Genomic DNA, 16,555 nt, shown 5'->3' on the forward strand with positions numbered 1-16,555 from the left:
CAGGCTGCAGAATTATTTCAGTGGCATAAGACTTCCACAGGCTTTTGCAGGCCTGAGTAAGCACGAGTTTGGGGGCAGGGAAGGTGCTGTCCCACCTTTCTCTTTTCTGTGCTCCAAAGTTAGCCTCAGTATCAAGGATCAAACTGCAAACAGAATAAACCAAGATGCCAGGCTCCTACAAAGCAATGACAGTGATTAGTAGTGTGATCATGCCAAGACATTTGTGGGGTAGCTTACTGCAGTTCAGATTTAGAAAAGAAAATTGAGAAATGCTTTTGCATGATGAGAAATGCATGGAAGACTCACAGTGACAGGGTATTTCTATGGTGACCAGTGCAGCATCGTATTTAGTGGTAAGAGATGTTAATGGTGGAGTCCTGGCTCCTGAAGCAGCCAGATCTTTAGGGGAGCTGAGTACACTTTAAAAGGAGCAAGATGTTTCAAATGCGTAACAAAACAAAAATGTAGACAGAAGGATTGTCCCAGACATGTAGAAATTTGGAGCTTAAGTATGAGGGCTCTTAGATTCCCAAGTACAGGTCTGTGACTACAATACTGTTCAGTATTTCAGTGTTTCAGTATTTCTAGTGCAACAGGCAGAAAACAAGCAGAAACAATGGGCACATTTGTGAAGCTGGATACCAGAGAAATACAAAGGCTCTATTTTCAGCTTGTCATTAGGAAAACATCACATCTCATTTTTTTCAGCATACACATTGAGGTTTTGTTACTAAGGAAGCCAAAGCAAATCATGGGACACAAGGTTCAGACCCAGGAAATGAAAATAATTCCAAAGTCCATATCTAGATATAAACCACACAGTATTTCTTAGAAGAGCTGTCTCTAAAGGGAAACACATTATCCCTTAGCTCTGTGCTGATGTCCTCTGAAGAACCTTCCTGTTCTGAGAAAGCCAAGTTGATAGTATTGCCCTTTTTTGACAAAATGAAAGCATGTGCCCATGTTAGATTTCAGCTCTGTCCCTTTCCTTGCTAAGCTGTTTTTTCTCAAGTAACAGCTTCATAAACATCTTCTTGTGCTACTTTTCTCCCTGGAGTAGACCATTAGCCCTTTCTACTTGCTTGTACCTGGTGCTGCTGCTACAGTTTCTGCCATCAACTGTTCTTACCCCTCTCCAGTAGCCAAGGCATCATCTAGATTTACTGACAGAGGCCCCAGACTCCCTTTCCTCCTGTAAGGCTTTCTTAAAGCTTCATACCTGGATGAATCCCACCTTATTTGCCTGGCATGACACATTAAAAGTCTCTTTTTTAAAACACAAATAACTTCTGAAATCAGGATAAATTCAGGGATCACAGTTTGATGAAGAACAGGCAGTAGAAATATTTTTGGTGGCCTGAGGCTAGGGCACTTGTAACCAATACTACAGCTTCACAGCAGAGAAGCCTCACAGCAAATTATCTCCTCTTGCATATGGACACAGGTCCCCAGATGTAGTCAGGCTCAGTGGTGCTGATGCAAGGGGAAAGATCCCTAGGATCAGGTGGCACAGAAGCAAGTTTAGGCAGCTGAGTCTATTGGGGCAATAGAAAGCAGTGGCCTTGATTCTTCCCTGGGTTTGGGAGGGGAATTCTTGGGTCAGAAGTTGGTGCACACAAGATATTGATTTTTCCAGGAGGAAACAGCAAAGTGTGAATGACACAGAATAAGGTGTGTAGAATAGTTCCTTAACACTGCGCCAGCCCTACAGGAGAACGCCATTTAAAACTGTCCTCAAGGAATGCTGGAGTAGATGTGTTCCTTTCAACTGTCTTGTATCTAAAGTTCAGTCTGGTTTACTTTGGCTTTATAAGAGGAAAAAAGTGACAGTTTTAAGCTTGTCATCTATTTTGTGCCATGAGACCCCCTAAATAATTGCACTTATTCATTTTGGTTTTCATTACTGGCAGATGCTGCTGTGTGAAACAGTGATCCCGAGTCTTGCATAATAAAATGAAACCTGTTCCACTGCCTGTCTGGCCGGGACAGAGGGTTTTCTTGCCAAACAGAAAACAACGGAAAGCCTGCCTAACACTGCCACCTTGGGACATCTACACACACCATACTAATTCTTAAACATTGCTAGAAGTCTTTTTTACTTCAACTTTTTGTAAGTATGTCTCAGAAACTACCCAGATACTTGTCTTCATACAATGATCTAAAAGCTATCCATTTCCATTCAAACAAATTATTTTCAGGACTAAAGAATTTATCTAAAACTGACTTTAAAACTTCTCTCTCAAAAACACAGATTAAATTTTAGACGTAAAAATGTCTAGAAATTATTTTAGATTCTGTAAATAAGCTATTGGATTTGGAGCTTGACTTCAAAGATGATCAGTTACAATTGCATTCTAAGTAGCTTAAGTAAGATCTAAATTTGAAAAACTAAAATCAACTGGTTTAGCAGAGTAAACTCCGTGGTTCAAACGCAGCCCTAGTGTAATCATTTTAGATAGGAGGTACTTTAAACAACCCTAGTGGAGGAGAAAACAAAACCAGTCCTTTCCTTTGAGTAGCAAGAGCTCATTGTTACAAACCTACAGTTTCAGTTCCCATATCATGGGGAAGTGAGAAACCACATATAATTACTGTTTGCAAGGTGTTTAACACTGGTCTGGGAGCCACTACCTGCCTTTAATTCAGAGAGTTTGCAGACCCTGTCTAATATAAACAATTGCAGCAATTACTTCCAGCTCACTCTCACATCTCACCTGGGCAGTGATGGCCCTGCTGGAGCAGGGGGGTCGGACCAGATGGCCTCCAGAGGTCCCTGCCAACCTCAGCCCTGTGGTTCTGTAATTCTGTGATCCCCACCATGGTGATCAGGAGACACTGTCAGCAGCCACCCTGAGACAGCCCTCCTCCCTGCACAGGGCAGGGCCCTAGTCAAACCCCAGGTCAGGTCTCAGCTCCTTAGTCCTTACTCTACTTACTGTAGAGCCCCTGCTCTATACCAGAGCCCAGCAAGAGCCTTACCAGCCACAATGGCAGGCTGAGGGGAAGAAGACACATTTCCTGCGAGGCTGAAGCCACTTGGTAGGAGCTGGCACGGAGAAGAAAGCTGAAGAGGGTATGAAAATGGCGAGGTGCTCACCTCAGCATGGTGTGCAGCGCTGTAGAGCAGAACTGCGCCACCAAAGCTGAATCCCCATGTATTCCCTGGCCTAGCTTGGGGGATCAAGGAGATCCCAAAGCTTAGAATCCCAGAAAACACAGGCTCCCACCTGAGATGGGGTGGAAGTGTCTTTGAGGTGCCGCAGGCTGCTTCTCTGGAGGCCTGTGCTGGTGATGAGGGTAGCTTTACATTGTTACAGAAGAAGAGAAATTATGCTTGGTGCTGAAGAAGCAGTTCTTGAGGAACTTGTTGCTTGCTGTCACTGCATATGGGAGGAAGCCCTTTGTACGGATTAAGTCTTCAGCTGGCCTTAATGAAATAGCTATCTATGGTCAGTACCTGGGACATGTTGGTGAGGCAGGGAAAATAAAAGTCTACAGGCTCACAGGCAGCATGATGCAAGGCCCAGAGCTGCACTGTCCTGGCAGGACTATTGACAGGAGGCACGAGTGCAGCCAGTGTGATAAACATGAGAAACCCTCCCAAACACCACGGGCTTTGGGAGCCCTGACTTTGGGAGCCCTGACTTGCCTTCGTAATAACATTTCCACACTCCGAACATCCTCCTGTACCCACCCACAGCGAACTACCAGCAGGAAAAACAGGCTGCAGATCAGAGGCAGAACATTCAGTTTGGCGCAGAAGGAGCTGACATGAGTCTCAGTTCATTTTCCATACCCTTTAGGACATTGTTAATGTAAACAAATACATTCCTGCTCTGAAGTTATTTTAAAGAACAATTTTACAGGTTATATGCAGAAATGACCTGAACATGGCTGATGTAATTCATTATGTTCTTCAATGTTCTTGCAACAAAAAAGATCTTGTTGTCATTCTGCCCTCTATGCAAACCCTGTTCAAAAAGACGCTTAAAAAAAATATTAGCCTAACAAGTCATTCTTGCTGGACATAAATTGAACAAACATAATTCAGCTGCTGAGTCAGATTAAATAGAAGCAAGAGATGAAATTCCTGAACACAGACTGATTTGAAGATGTGGGCAACAATACATTGTCAAGTTTTATGCTATGCATGAGTCTAGGTAAAAGACCTACAACAGAAAACATATTGAACAATGCAGATTCTGCTGTGAACGGGGATCGTGGTTTCCATACCCTATTCCAGTCCAGGTCTCTCTGCAATGAGATCCAGTTCTCATGGCATTGAATGACTGTATGTGAATGTCAGATTTTCACTAAAAAGACCTCTTGAAAATGCAGAAGTAAAATTCCAGTCTTCTGGAAAGAATGTGGAAATCAAATGAGGGAATCCTAAAACCTTGGAGACAAGGTGGCAATGATAAAATTCACATTTTATTTCTCTTAGATGAGTGATTTACCATCTGGGTAGCATTGGCGAAAACGCGGCAGAGTAGGGATTAGCTTTTCTTGATTAGTGAGTGTTTAGGTCAGGCAAATGTACGGCTGATCACTAGGTCAAAAGCCTGTTCATGTTTTACTGCATTGTCTGAAAAAGGATTTTATGAACCATGTTGTCATACCAGATGTGCTATTGTCTGAAAGTTACTCTTTTCCCAATTTGCTCAGGACAGAGCAGAGTTTTACAATAGGCATTTTTCCACTTATGGTTCTTGCTCACTCGGCTGCCAGGCCTGTAAATTATCCTGTTAGAAGCCTTTTTAGGAGGATTTGATGGAGGTAGGTACATTGCTGTACAAAAGGATTCATTATTTTGAAATGTGCTTTTGCTCCTCGTTTTAAATACAAGCCAAACCTTTCAGCATGCTCTGCACAGGGGATGCAGCAGCAGATTTGGGAAGCTTTTCTCCCCATTTCTGAACCAGTAACCCTGCAGGAGGCTAGAGACCTTAGTTCCCAGTGTCTGCATGTATAGATGGAAAATACTCCAGCAAAGAGGGAGGCAACTTCCCATCAGAACCCTCTATGGCTTAGTTAAAACCAATGCACCCGCATCAGGTATTTTCATCTTGATAACTGGGCAGATCCCACCAAATATTTTTTCCAGACATTTAGCATCAGCAGCATATGACAAACATGCTAAAATAGTGTTTCTTTTCACACTGATGCTATGGAAAAACTCCTACAATTTCATGCAAATTAGTTTTAGCCTAGCAGTTTCCCTCCAGTGTGCGAGGTATATATTTCCCTTGTTATTAGTGAGATTAGTTAAACTGTGGTATTTCTGATGTGCCTTAGAGCTACAGGTCAATAGGGAATTTACTGCCAGTATGTGACTGAGTCTTATTCTGCAGCTGTTGAACCACATTTCCAAGGCAAGCCATTAGTGCATTTGACCCTGGGATCCAGAACAATCCACAGCAGGAGGAAGCATCCAGAAGAAAGGCGGAGCATAGCCAGCATCACACAGCATGAGAATCTTTGGTTTGAGCAGTGCTTGTTGTTCATGTCACATGCACGTTCTCAGCAAGGGGCAGTCCATGCTGTTGTATTTTATCTGCCTTCCCCTATCGGTGGGTTTTGTCATAATAGGTATCTCCATTCATGGTTTGTTCACTATTAACTTCAAAATAGTTACTCTAGTTTAAACATTGAACATTATCTAGCACATTTGCTCTTCAGTGAGATTATTCTACCTAGTCTTTTATTTCCCTGATTAGTTAATATGCTGTCACTTGAAATGGTGCTATATCCACCCCTTATTCCATACCATATATGTCATGCCCAGGTCTTACACTTTCCAATACATTCCAATTAATCACCACCACTTTCCCAGTCTTTTGAGATAGATAGATACAGAGAGAGAGAGAGAGAGAGAGAGAGAGAGAGAGAGAGAGAGAGAGAGAGAGAGAGAGAGAGAGAGAGAGAGAGAGAGAGAGAGAGAGATACAGACTGCATGAACTATCTCCTGCTTAATTTGTTCAAAGGCTTGTTGTTGCTCAGGGCCCCATTTGAAATCATTCTTCTTCCAGGTCACTTGATAGAGAGGACTTACGATCAGACTGTAATTTGGAATATGCATTCTCCAAAAACCCACAACACCCAAGAAAGCTTGTGTTTCCTTTTTGCTGGTTGGTGGAGACATGGCTGTGATTTTGTTGATTACATCCATTGGGATCCGATGACGTCCATCCTGCCATTTTATTCCTAAAAACTGGATGTCCTGTGCAGGTCCCTTGACCTTACTTTGTTTTACGGCAAAGCCAGCTTCCAGAAGGATTTGGACTATTTGCTTCCCTTTCTCAAAAACTGCTGCTGCTGTGTTGCCCCACAGATGATGTCATCAATGTATTGCAGGTGTTCCGGAGCCCCACCCTGTTCCAATGCAGTCTGGATCAGTCCATGGCAAATGGTGGGGCTGTGTTTCCACCCCTGCAGCAGTCGATTCCAGGTGTACTGAACGCCCCTCCAAGTGAAAGCAAACTGTGGCCTGTACTCTGCCGCCAAAGGGATTGAGAAAAACGCATTAGCCATGTCAGTGGTGGCATACCACTTGGCTGCCTTTGACTTCAGTTCATATTGAATGGGCTGGTGGAGGGGCTGGCACGGCCACAGCGTCTGTCATTTTGTCATCAGATCCAGAGACCTTCTCTTCCCCTTGTGGGTTCTGGATAGTGTTGAATAGGACTCGGTAGGCATGGGCCAGGCCCCAGCACGTTGCACTGATTTGTGTCTCTCTGGAGTTGCCAGGGTGACAACGTTCTTTTTCCAAATAATTTACTAGTTTTTCAGGATTCTGCACTTGTGCACCAGTCTTTAACACGTACTGCAAAAACAAGAGCATGGTGCAAATCAGGTAGACTTAATACCGAGAACAGATGAATCAATATTATGACCAGCAACTGTTAACAGATACAAATTCCTTAATACACTCTGGTTAATGTGTTATTATCTCACACCCTTCGTGCATCACGTTGGGCACCAAAAAGGACTGTCGTGGTTTAACCCCAGCCAGCAACTAAGCATCACACAGCCACTCGCTCACTCCCCCCACCCCAGTGGGATGGGGGAGAGAATTGGAAGGGTGAAAGTCAGAAAACTTGTGGGTTGAGATAAGAACAGTTTAATAATTGAAGTAAAATGAAAGAGTAGTAATAGTAATAATATAATAATACTATACAAAGCAAGTTATACATTATACAATTGGCTCACCTCCTGCCGACTGATGCCCAGCATGTCCCCGAGCAGCAATCGCTGCCCCCCGGCCAGCTCTCCCCAGTTTATATACTGAGCATGACATTATATGGTATGGAATAGCCCTTTGGCCAGTCTGGGTCAGCTGTCCTGGCTGTACCCCCTCCCAGCTTGTGCACCAGGCAGAGCACAGGAAGCTGAGAAGTCCTTGACTAGTGTAAGCACTACTTAGCAACAACTAAAACATCAGTGTGTTATCAACATTATTCTCATACTAAATCCAAAACACAGCACTATACCAGCTACTAGGAAGAGAAATCAACGCTATCCCAGCTGAAACCAGGACACACTATAATGTATGTCCTGAGCGCATGTAAAGGCCATAATGACACTTAAATCTGAATGACGTTTCTGCTGGAATAAAAAATGTGTTCAGGTCTGTCACTTAGAAGTTTTGCAGTCTATGCAGTCTATCAGGTTTTCTAAGTCAAAGGATTATTCCAGCTTCCAGTCTGAAGCCACAGGATGTAAAAAACCCATCATTTATACAGATGCTAATTACTCCGTAAAAGTATTTAAAATTATCTGTAACAATTCTGATTTTAAAAATGTGTGCTATTAAGAACATTTAAATGGTGTAATTGCATTTTCAGCTATATTAGCATGTGTGACAGCATGGAATAGAAAACGAATCAGCTCTGGGTGGTTAATTTCTGATGTGAGTTTAGCTCTACAGCATCAAGAGAAACTTCACTGATTCTGCCGGGTCATAAAGAGAATTTTAAATTATAACAATTGGGATCTCTATAAAATAATTCTGCCTTCAGATCTGTTAATTATGCATTGAAGCAAGAACTGGGTATTTGCTCAAGGTGGGAAGCAACTGTGAAGTTCAGCATGAGAATACAGAAAAGGTACTTTGTGAAATACGATCCTAGTCTAATAGATTTAAAGTATGACCTAACCTATATCCCACACATTTTCTTAGCAACTCTGTGATCTTGTGAAGCAAGAATCATTAAGATTGAAAAAGGCACCAAGAAAATAGGCATGTTTCTTAACCAACTGCTTTTTACTGGTGTAATAAAAATCCAAACAAATTGCTCATTCTACAGACACTGTATTTTCCATGGATTTCTGTCCAATATCCACTCTGCTACATTAATCTCTTCTTTTGGTCTCCCTCTAACACATAGAGTGCCTCCCATGACTGTGAGCTTTTTTTGATTGAGTGGACAGGGGGTCAAGAGGCAATGTGTGCTGTGGCTGGCTTGGAACAGCAGTCAGGGTGCTAACTGCCCAGCTACCCTTGCTTCTGAGATTTTGGGGAGTTGGCCAGAAGACAGGATACCTGACCTCCCCCTGCCTTCCCTTACACACAGTACCGGTGGTCTGTCTTCCTAGATGCCAAGTTTTACACAATTTATAAGACATCAAAGTCATTGGGATTTCCACCCTTCCATCTAGCATGACTGAAGCTGGTCAGGAGGTAGGAAATTTGTCAGAGAGGGACTAAGAAAACGGATGCATGCAGACAGCATGACTGCATAACCCCCTTTTCCAAAGCAAACTGTTCTAAAAAGGCTCAGGACAGCCCTTCATGCAAGAATATTAAAATGCTGAAGAAACCACTCCTTTAGCAATGAAAAGAAAAAACATAAGCAGAGTGTAATCTGCAGTAAAACCTCACATGATAAAAAAAATAAACCAAACCAAAACACTTGATGAAAGGACAGCCCATAGTCTGAAAGACAAAGCATGGAGTTTCAAGCTAAACAGAACTGTAGCTCCTTGTGCCTTACAGTAAGCACTGAAAAATACATGTGCCTCATGGGAATTAAAAAGGGGGGAGGGGGGGAGAAAGAAGTTGTTGTAGTATTAAAAACAAACGGGGGCGGAGGGGGGACAGGGAACAACAGGAGGAGAACCCTGAATGACTGTTTCCTCTGAATAACTTTTCGTTAAGGAAATACTAAATCCAGAATAGGAAATTTTAATACAGCAAGAGTGTGCAAAGTTTGTAAAATGAAGTGCAGCTTTTCCCCAAAGACCTTCCTGTATTTCCTCTGTAAAAATTTTTCTTATAATTCTGTGGGGAAATAATATTAACTGTGTTCAATTTCATTCTGAAACATAGTGCCTTAAGTAGTAGATTTGTGTCCCAAGTGTCCTATTTGGCCCCCTCTCTGCACAGCACTGGTACCAGTGGTGCACTCTGGTAGAGTATCAGTAAATGGCCACTCAAGAGTTACCCATTTAGATCACACATTTTTTAGGGTCTTCTAGTGCGGCATTAGGGAAACGGTGCTTCTTTCCCAAATACTTGCTAGCTCTCATTTTCAGTAGCATTGAATATGTGCACAACAAATATAGTCATTGCACCATTTCTTATCCTTCTGGGCTGGTTTAGGGCCCAGTTGGTTCCTTTTATGATTACTGGTCATTTCTGGTCAACAGCTATTTCAGAATGAAAAGAAGGACTGAGACTACTCTTAAACAGGATAATTACTTCTGGACTTCTCTGAAGTTTTCACATGCCACTCCTGCAGCCACTATGTAATAAAAATATTGAGTTGCTCTTTTGCAATTACACAAACTGACAGCAGAAGGCCAGGAGTAAAGTAAACATGCATGCCTCCATGTGTTGCAGGGTGTGGGTGTGTGAACATACTGCGTGTCCTCCTGCAGAGGGATTAAGAAGTCCCATGCTGGGTATTTCTGGCATGCAGAGATAGAGGCAAAACAGAAGAGAGGGAATTGTGCTTATCGTCTTTTGCACGGACTTGTCTAAAATCCTCTGTCAGCCTATATACTCCTCACCCAGCCTATATATTGTAGCTGCTTTCTACATCTGCGAAGTGGTATAAAGCAGAAGGAATACATCAGTGCATCTGACTACAGAAAGGCAAAAAAAAAAAAAAAAGAAAGGTTTTAAAAGGTTTTGAGAACTTCTCTGTAGTTATTAGCAATCACAAATGGTGACATTCTCTTTGGTGTTTTAAATAACGTTTGGGAAGGGAATTCCATTCTAAGTAAATGTCCAGCTGAAAGAGTATGAAACAGAGTATGCATCCAATCACAAATTGCACTGAAGAGAAATTGCAATCACCACAAAACAAGTCTTCCCAACACCAGAAATTCAACTAAGATGACCAAACAGGAGAGCAGGAGAGGCATGGATAAATCATCCAACCTTTTTTTTGTCTTGCAGAAAGAAGGAAAAGGAAAGACGAAGTGGGAAGACAGAGAAAGAAAGAGAAAGGCACAACAGGGAGCCACTGTCCACAGGCATCACTGCTTTCTGGGAATATGAACAATGATGTGTTGCGATACGTGATAATTATAATCATATGGCCCTTGCACAGCATCCCTGCAAAGCACATTTAACAAAGTCCCTTGTGTCCTCTACCTGGATAGCTCACTTCCAGCACTGAGCATCTCTTCTCATCTTAATCTTGGCTGCAGTGTACCTGGACTTACAGCAGTTGCTTTCTGGGACCATCAGGCATCTGATCTTGTTTACAGTATTTGGATCCTTACTCCATTCTTTAGCTCCCATATAACACATGCCTTTGTGCAGAGAACAAAGGATAAATCTGGGAGTGTTTCTGAGAAAAAGACTGTCTTTGCTTGTCTCATTAGCACTGTGCCTGCAATACAGCAGCAGCTACTTGTGTGTTAAGGACATCTCTGATGTCTTTGGAACAGGACACCACCATTGTACTGGGGATCAATCAAAGATGACTCAGTGTTGTACTAGTTAGATGTGGCTGTGCACTAGCATAGCAAGGAAGAGTGAGCAAGAATTGTGAAAATATGGTAATGCTAGAGGCCTGACTGCTAATGTTTAAGAGGAAAATGTTTTAAAAAGCTTACAATAGGAAAAAAAAAAGAAAAAAATTGGGAAGGAGGAGGCTAGAAGAGCTTTGTGGTTAGAATGACCTAACAACAGAGATCCATGGTACAGAGCAAAATTGACTGTGTGGCAGGGAAGAGGCGTACTGCACCAGCGCCTGTTGCTGTCTAGGTCATACCATCTCATGCCTTCTTGCCAGCTAAAGCGTCTTAGTGGGTTGCTGCTGCTCTAGCACGCATAGTGCGGCACACACGGCATGGCACAGCTGCTGCGGTGGGGCAGGGGTGGGTGCAACTCATCATGGGCGGGGGGGGGGGGGGCGGAAACCGGCCTTCCCTGTGCTCAGGGGGACAAGGACCAGCCACCCAATGCGCAGGTGATGCTGCTAAGCCAGTGAGCCACGCTTGTGCTGGAGAAGAAGTATTGAACAACTAAGAACAAAGACACTGCTGCACCAGGAAAGCTAATTGTTAAAATTTCCTTTCGCTTCAAGATGTAAACTGGACACCTACTTTGCTTGAATTTTGCACTCACTCACTTTAAATGGAGCATGAAATATGGTCAGATACAACGATTCCAAAATAGCTTCAGCTACTCATCTTTGCAAAGCCATGAAATGGATTATGTTTTCCCTGGGGAAAATAAAATTAAATAAAATAAATAAATAAAATATGATTTCGATTTCTCTCCTTGAAAGATTCATCCTACAAGGCACTAGTGGTGCTGTCAGTGCACAAATGATTGATTTTTATGTAGACATGTCGATAGTTCTGCTCGCTTGTCTTATGTGAGTGGGTAAGTTTGGTATAGACATGAATGGAAAAAACCTGGCTCAAGGATGACTAAATACCAAAATAAGAAAACACTTTAAAATATCAGGTAATGTTTTAAGTCTTTCATTGAGTTATCTTAGGCTTCAGAAAAGATTGGCAGCACAGATACAGCAATCAGGAGTGTGTTTTACTTCACGTTCATAAAGTCCACAAGCAGAACTTCCTAAGGCACATGTAATTTATTTTAGCCAGAAAAGTCACATTGTTGGGTTGTGTCCACCCATTTGCAGGAATGGTTACACCTACAGAGACAAACCTGTACTTTGCCATGGGAAAAGGAACATCCTCACAAGGAGGAGTGAGCCAAAGTGTAGACAAGTCTTTAAAACTGTATTCTGTAGAAAAATATTCAGAGATAAGACTGCATAATGGACTAGTCTTTCACTGGTGTTTAGAGTGGCAGAGGTGACTGTTAGCTCCCTGCGCTTCTGTCAGCTGCTTGCAGTTCTCTGAGGGGACATGTTGGTTTTCAAGGCTCACGACTGCCAGAGGTGGCAACAAGAGGAACCATTCCCAGGAACTGCCTCGCTGTGAAGAGATTCAGCCCCCAGACAACTGGTTTGCTACCCAGAGTGTTGGACGTGCATTTTGCTGTCTCCTAAGACATTTTTCTTATTTGACTGGCCTGTTTTTCTCTGTTTGGCCAAGCAAGTAACTAATCTTTATGTGTGGAGAAAAGTGTCTTGTTCAGCAGTCTGCAAACATGCCAGTGCAGTGACTTCTGCATTCCTGTTTCTTCTCCATACCTGCCAGTAACACAGAACTTGCATATACCATAGTCTGTTGCAGTCTGAGAGTTCCTTTGCGCTCGTTTGCTCTGTGCACTTAACAGTTGCTCTCTTTTTTTTTTCTTTTTTCTTTTTTTTTTAATGTATGATCTTCTGCTCCATGAAGGGTCGTAGACTTGCATCATGACAGTCTTGGAAATGAAGATTTTACTGGTTTGTTTGAATTCACCTTTCAGTGTGCACTGTGGAAATAAACAGCACACTGGCCTCCAGGTATACAGAATGAGTCTTCAGAGCCCTTTCTGCCACAAACCATACAAATACACACTTTAATTAGCATTAAAAGGTCCAGATTAACCAAAAGCCAGGATTCCATGGGGAAGTCTCCTCATGCTTCTAGTATCAGGCCAAGAGACAGAACAGCAGTGGATGGTGGATCCATTTCTGTAACAACAGCACTTTTCACTAATATGTCTATGGAACTAAAATTAATCACGGCTTGCTAATTTAAACATTAAAACATTAAGAAACACCAGAATAAAAATGGTTTGAGCAATCCTAATTCCACCTCCACCCCCATACACACGCTCTGCACCTGATGAGCCTGCATGGTCTTTAATTACACTTTCAGGTACTGTTTTAACCTGGGCTTCTTAGAGAGTAAGGAATGCACAAAACTAGTACATCTGCCTATTTTCTTCCCCCCCCCCCCCTTTTTTTTTTTTAACATTAGCGAGTTTTAATGGAACTTGACAGAGGGACAGCCTTCTCAAAACCAGCAAAGTTCCTACAGTTCCATGAAAATCTATGGCTGAAGAGAGAGAAGGACCTATTAGCACCCCAGCATAAAAAAACTGCAGTGTCAGCAGCAAGCAGCTAATCCATGCAGCAGGGGGCTATTACTAATGCCCCAACCATGATGAAAGGTTGCAACTTAATCAGTGCTAGTCAATCCAAAGGTGCACCCCTAAGCTATCTGGCTTCTTAGTTCTGCAGCTCAGGACACATTGTTCCCTGCCTCTTTCAGTGCACAGCAGGGGAAGAAGGAGCCTTTCACTCTATCACTGCCTCCAGCAGTGATGAGGTCTCTGAAGTTCAATCAAAGGCAAGAACAGGCCATCCCAGTATTCAGGAAAAAAGGAGACATATCAGCAGACCAGCTTGGGTAAGTGGGGAATCATGGCAGAACTCCAATGCAAAAGAGCACACAGCAGGTGGAAGCAGGGATGGACTGCAAAGGAGGAATTTAGAAACATTGCCCAGGCCTGTAGGGATGGTGTCAGGAAAGCCAAAGCTCAGCTGCAGTTTCAACTTGCATGTCAAGGGTAACAAGAAGAGCTTCAACTGCTAAACTAGTGGTAAAAGGCTGAACAAGGAAAATGGCAGATGGTTACTGAATGGGCTGGGTGATTTAGTGAGAGTGGACACAGACAAACCTGAGGAACTCAATGCCTTCTTTACCTTAATCTTCACCAGCAAGGTCTCCCAGGCCTCAAGGCCTGGGATTCACAGAGGGGAAGGATGACCATTAGCAGGTGAATCAGGGATTGTTGAAGAAAACTTGACTCAAAGAAGTCCATGGAACGAGGACTGTGTGCAAGGATGCCAAGAGTGCTGGCTGATACTGCAGCAAGACCACTTTTTATCATCTTTGGGAGGCCATGGATACTCCTGCCAACTGGAGAAATGTTGCACCTATATTCAAAAGGACAGCCCAGGCAACTGCAGGTTTTTCAGTCTCACTTCAATCCCTGGAAAAAACATGAACCAAGTTCTCTTGGATGATATTTCTGGACACATGAAGGAGAACTAGGCAACTGGGAATAATCAGCATGGGTTCACTGAGGATAAATCGTACCCGGTGAACCTGCCTGATGATTGCCTTTTTTTGATAAAAGAATGGGATCTGTGGATGGGGGGAAAGCAGTGAATGTCATTTACCGTGAGTTTAGCAACATTTTCAACACTGTCTTCCGCAGTGTTCTTGTATCTAAGTTAGGACATTATGGTCTGGACCAGGAGCCAACTGGATGGGTAAAGTACTGGTTGGATTGGGTCGGAGGGTTGTGGTTAATGAGTTGTACTCTATCTGAAGGCTGTACTGCAGCATCTGTCCTAGGACCTGTCCAGCAGTAGAATGGGTTGCCCAGAGAGGGTGTGCAGGCTCCATCGTTGGAGGTTTTTGAGCCCTAAAGAAACTGGTCTGACTTCATTGCTGACCCTGCTTTGAACAGGAGGTTGGACTAGAGACCTCCTGAGGTCTCCTCCAACCTGAATGATCCTGTAATTCCTGCCATGAGTGCTCAATACTGGAAAGCTGCTTTGGATGCAGAATCCTCTCCCAACACTAAGTTGTTCCACACCCATTTTACAACCAAGGTACAGAGACCTCAGCTACCCCATTGCTGAAAACCTTTCACATACCTACTGTCTCAGCATTTACCTCCCTGACAGAAAACGAACATGGGTGTTTTTTTGTTTGGTTGGTTGGTTTTTTGGGGTTTGTTTTTGTTTTTGTTTTTTTTATAGCAGGGACTGTTCAGTGTACAAGTTGTGTAGCTGGGTCTGTTCAGTGTATATCACATATGCTCACACATCAGAGACCACAGGTACCTCAGTACAAGTACCTACAAAACAAGAAACTGCTTAACTGAGAAGCACCTGTGATGTCTGGCTTAAGCTGCCAGTTCCTGAAAACAAAAGCCAGGATGAAAAGAGGGTATAGGATGTGCTGGGATACAGGGAAGAGAGAGTGACACTGGGGAGAAAGGGACTAATGGAGATGTATCAGGCAGAAGCGGAGCACCAGGAAAGAATGAGGAGGTGCAGGGCAGATGGGGCCATTCTCCTTCAACACTAATCCTACCGCTGTCCTTGGTGTGGTGCCAGTAACAAGTGGTGCCCCTGTTCATGGGAGACATGGTACAGAGCAGAGGAATGAAGTTGCACAGAGCTGCTCTGCATGCTCTTAGCTCCGTGCAGCCCCAGACTAGTCCTCACAGGGTATATACAGAAAGGCAATACATAGAGAAGCATGAGGGGAAAAAAAAATTACTTTTCTCTCAGATGTGACTTACACAAACTCCTCTGATTATTCTGGTCCAAACAGCAAAGCAGTTCTCTCCTGCTGCAGTTGTCCTTTTCCCTTTCTGTAGCCTTGCCTGACACATACTTTCTGTTGTCTGCACCCAAGGTGACAAAGCTCTCAGAGACAGCATCTCCTTCACTGTGCAGCTACAACTCACTCCTGGACCCTATTTCAAGTAGAAAACAGCACACGATGTTATCTTGACATCAAAAATAATGCAGAAAAGGGCTAAACAGGGCAGTCTTGATTTTGGTGTGTCCTACAAATATGTGCAATTTGAGCTTTTCATGTATTTTACTGACAAAACAGACAGCAGAGAGCAGAAGCAGTAAAGGTATTTCACATAGGATCCTGGTTTCTGCCAGCATTATTTAGACTTCTTTGATGATAACACAGACTTTTGAGCTGAAAAATGAATGGACACGGTGGACAGATCACGTAGACAGAGCCTCAGAGAAGTTCATTTTCATACAGGGCTTGCCTGCCAACAGGAGAGACCTGGGAGAGGCAGGAATGTTGGTTCTCCTGGTGAGCACTGACCGCTGGGTGTTTCTGCTGTCCTATACACCTGGGCTTCTTTCTAGCATGTTGATGTAAAGGTTTCTCCCCATATGTCAGCACTGATGAGTCAGGAGGGCAGTTAACTCATGCGCACAACCCAGGTCATCTTATGCCTCTTCAGAGCAGGGCGGAAGTTGCTGTGCATCAGCTTACAGCATACGAACAGTAGTGCTCTTTTGTCAGCAGCTCATAATCCAGGCAAACCTGGTCAGGCATTTGTAGACACAGGAACAGGTCAATAGTTAATATTACCTTAATAGTCCCACTTGCTATTACAAAATGTCAACCCCCAATTCCA

At 43.3% G+C, this 16,555-nt stretch overlaps 1 long non-coding RNA gene across 3 annotated transcripts in view; it reads left to right on the plus strand.

The window, feature by feature from the left end:
- The window catches only part of LOC148050479 (uncharacterized), a 32,566-nt gene extending 20,904 nt beyond the window's left edge, over window positions 1-11,662 (plus strand). The window contains exons 4-5 of one of the 3 annotated variants that reach the window (XR_015701065.1): window positions 1,911-2,110; window positions 10,403-11,662. This is a non-coding gene — a long non-coding RNA (uncharacterized LOC148050479). The remainder of the gene's footprint in view (window positions 1-1,910; window positions 2,111-10,402) is intronic. The other 2 variants (XR_015701063.1, XR_015701064.1) reach the window with 2 other exon arrangements.
- The last annotated feature ends 4,893 nt before the right edge of the window (window positions 11,663-16,555 follow it).

The sequence above is a fragment of the Nipponia nippon genome, unplaced genomic scaffold, assembly GCF_047370975.1.
Source record: "Nipponia nippon isolate SJK-2023a ecotype South Korea unplaced genomic scaffold, ASM4737097v1 scaffold_8, whole genome shotgun sequence".
NCBI classification, from domain to species: Eukaryota; Metazoa; Chordata; class Aves; order Pelecaniformes; family Threskiornithidae; genus Nipponia; species Nipponia nippon.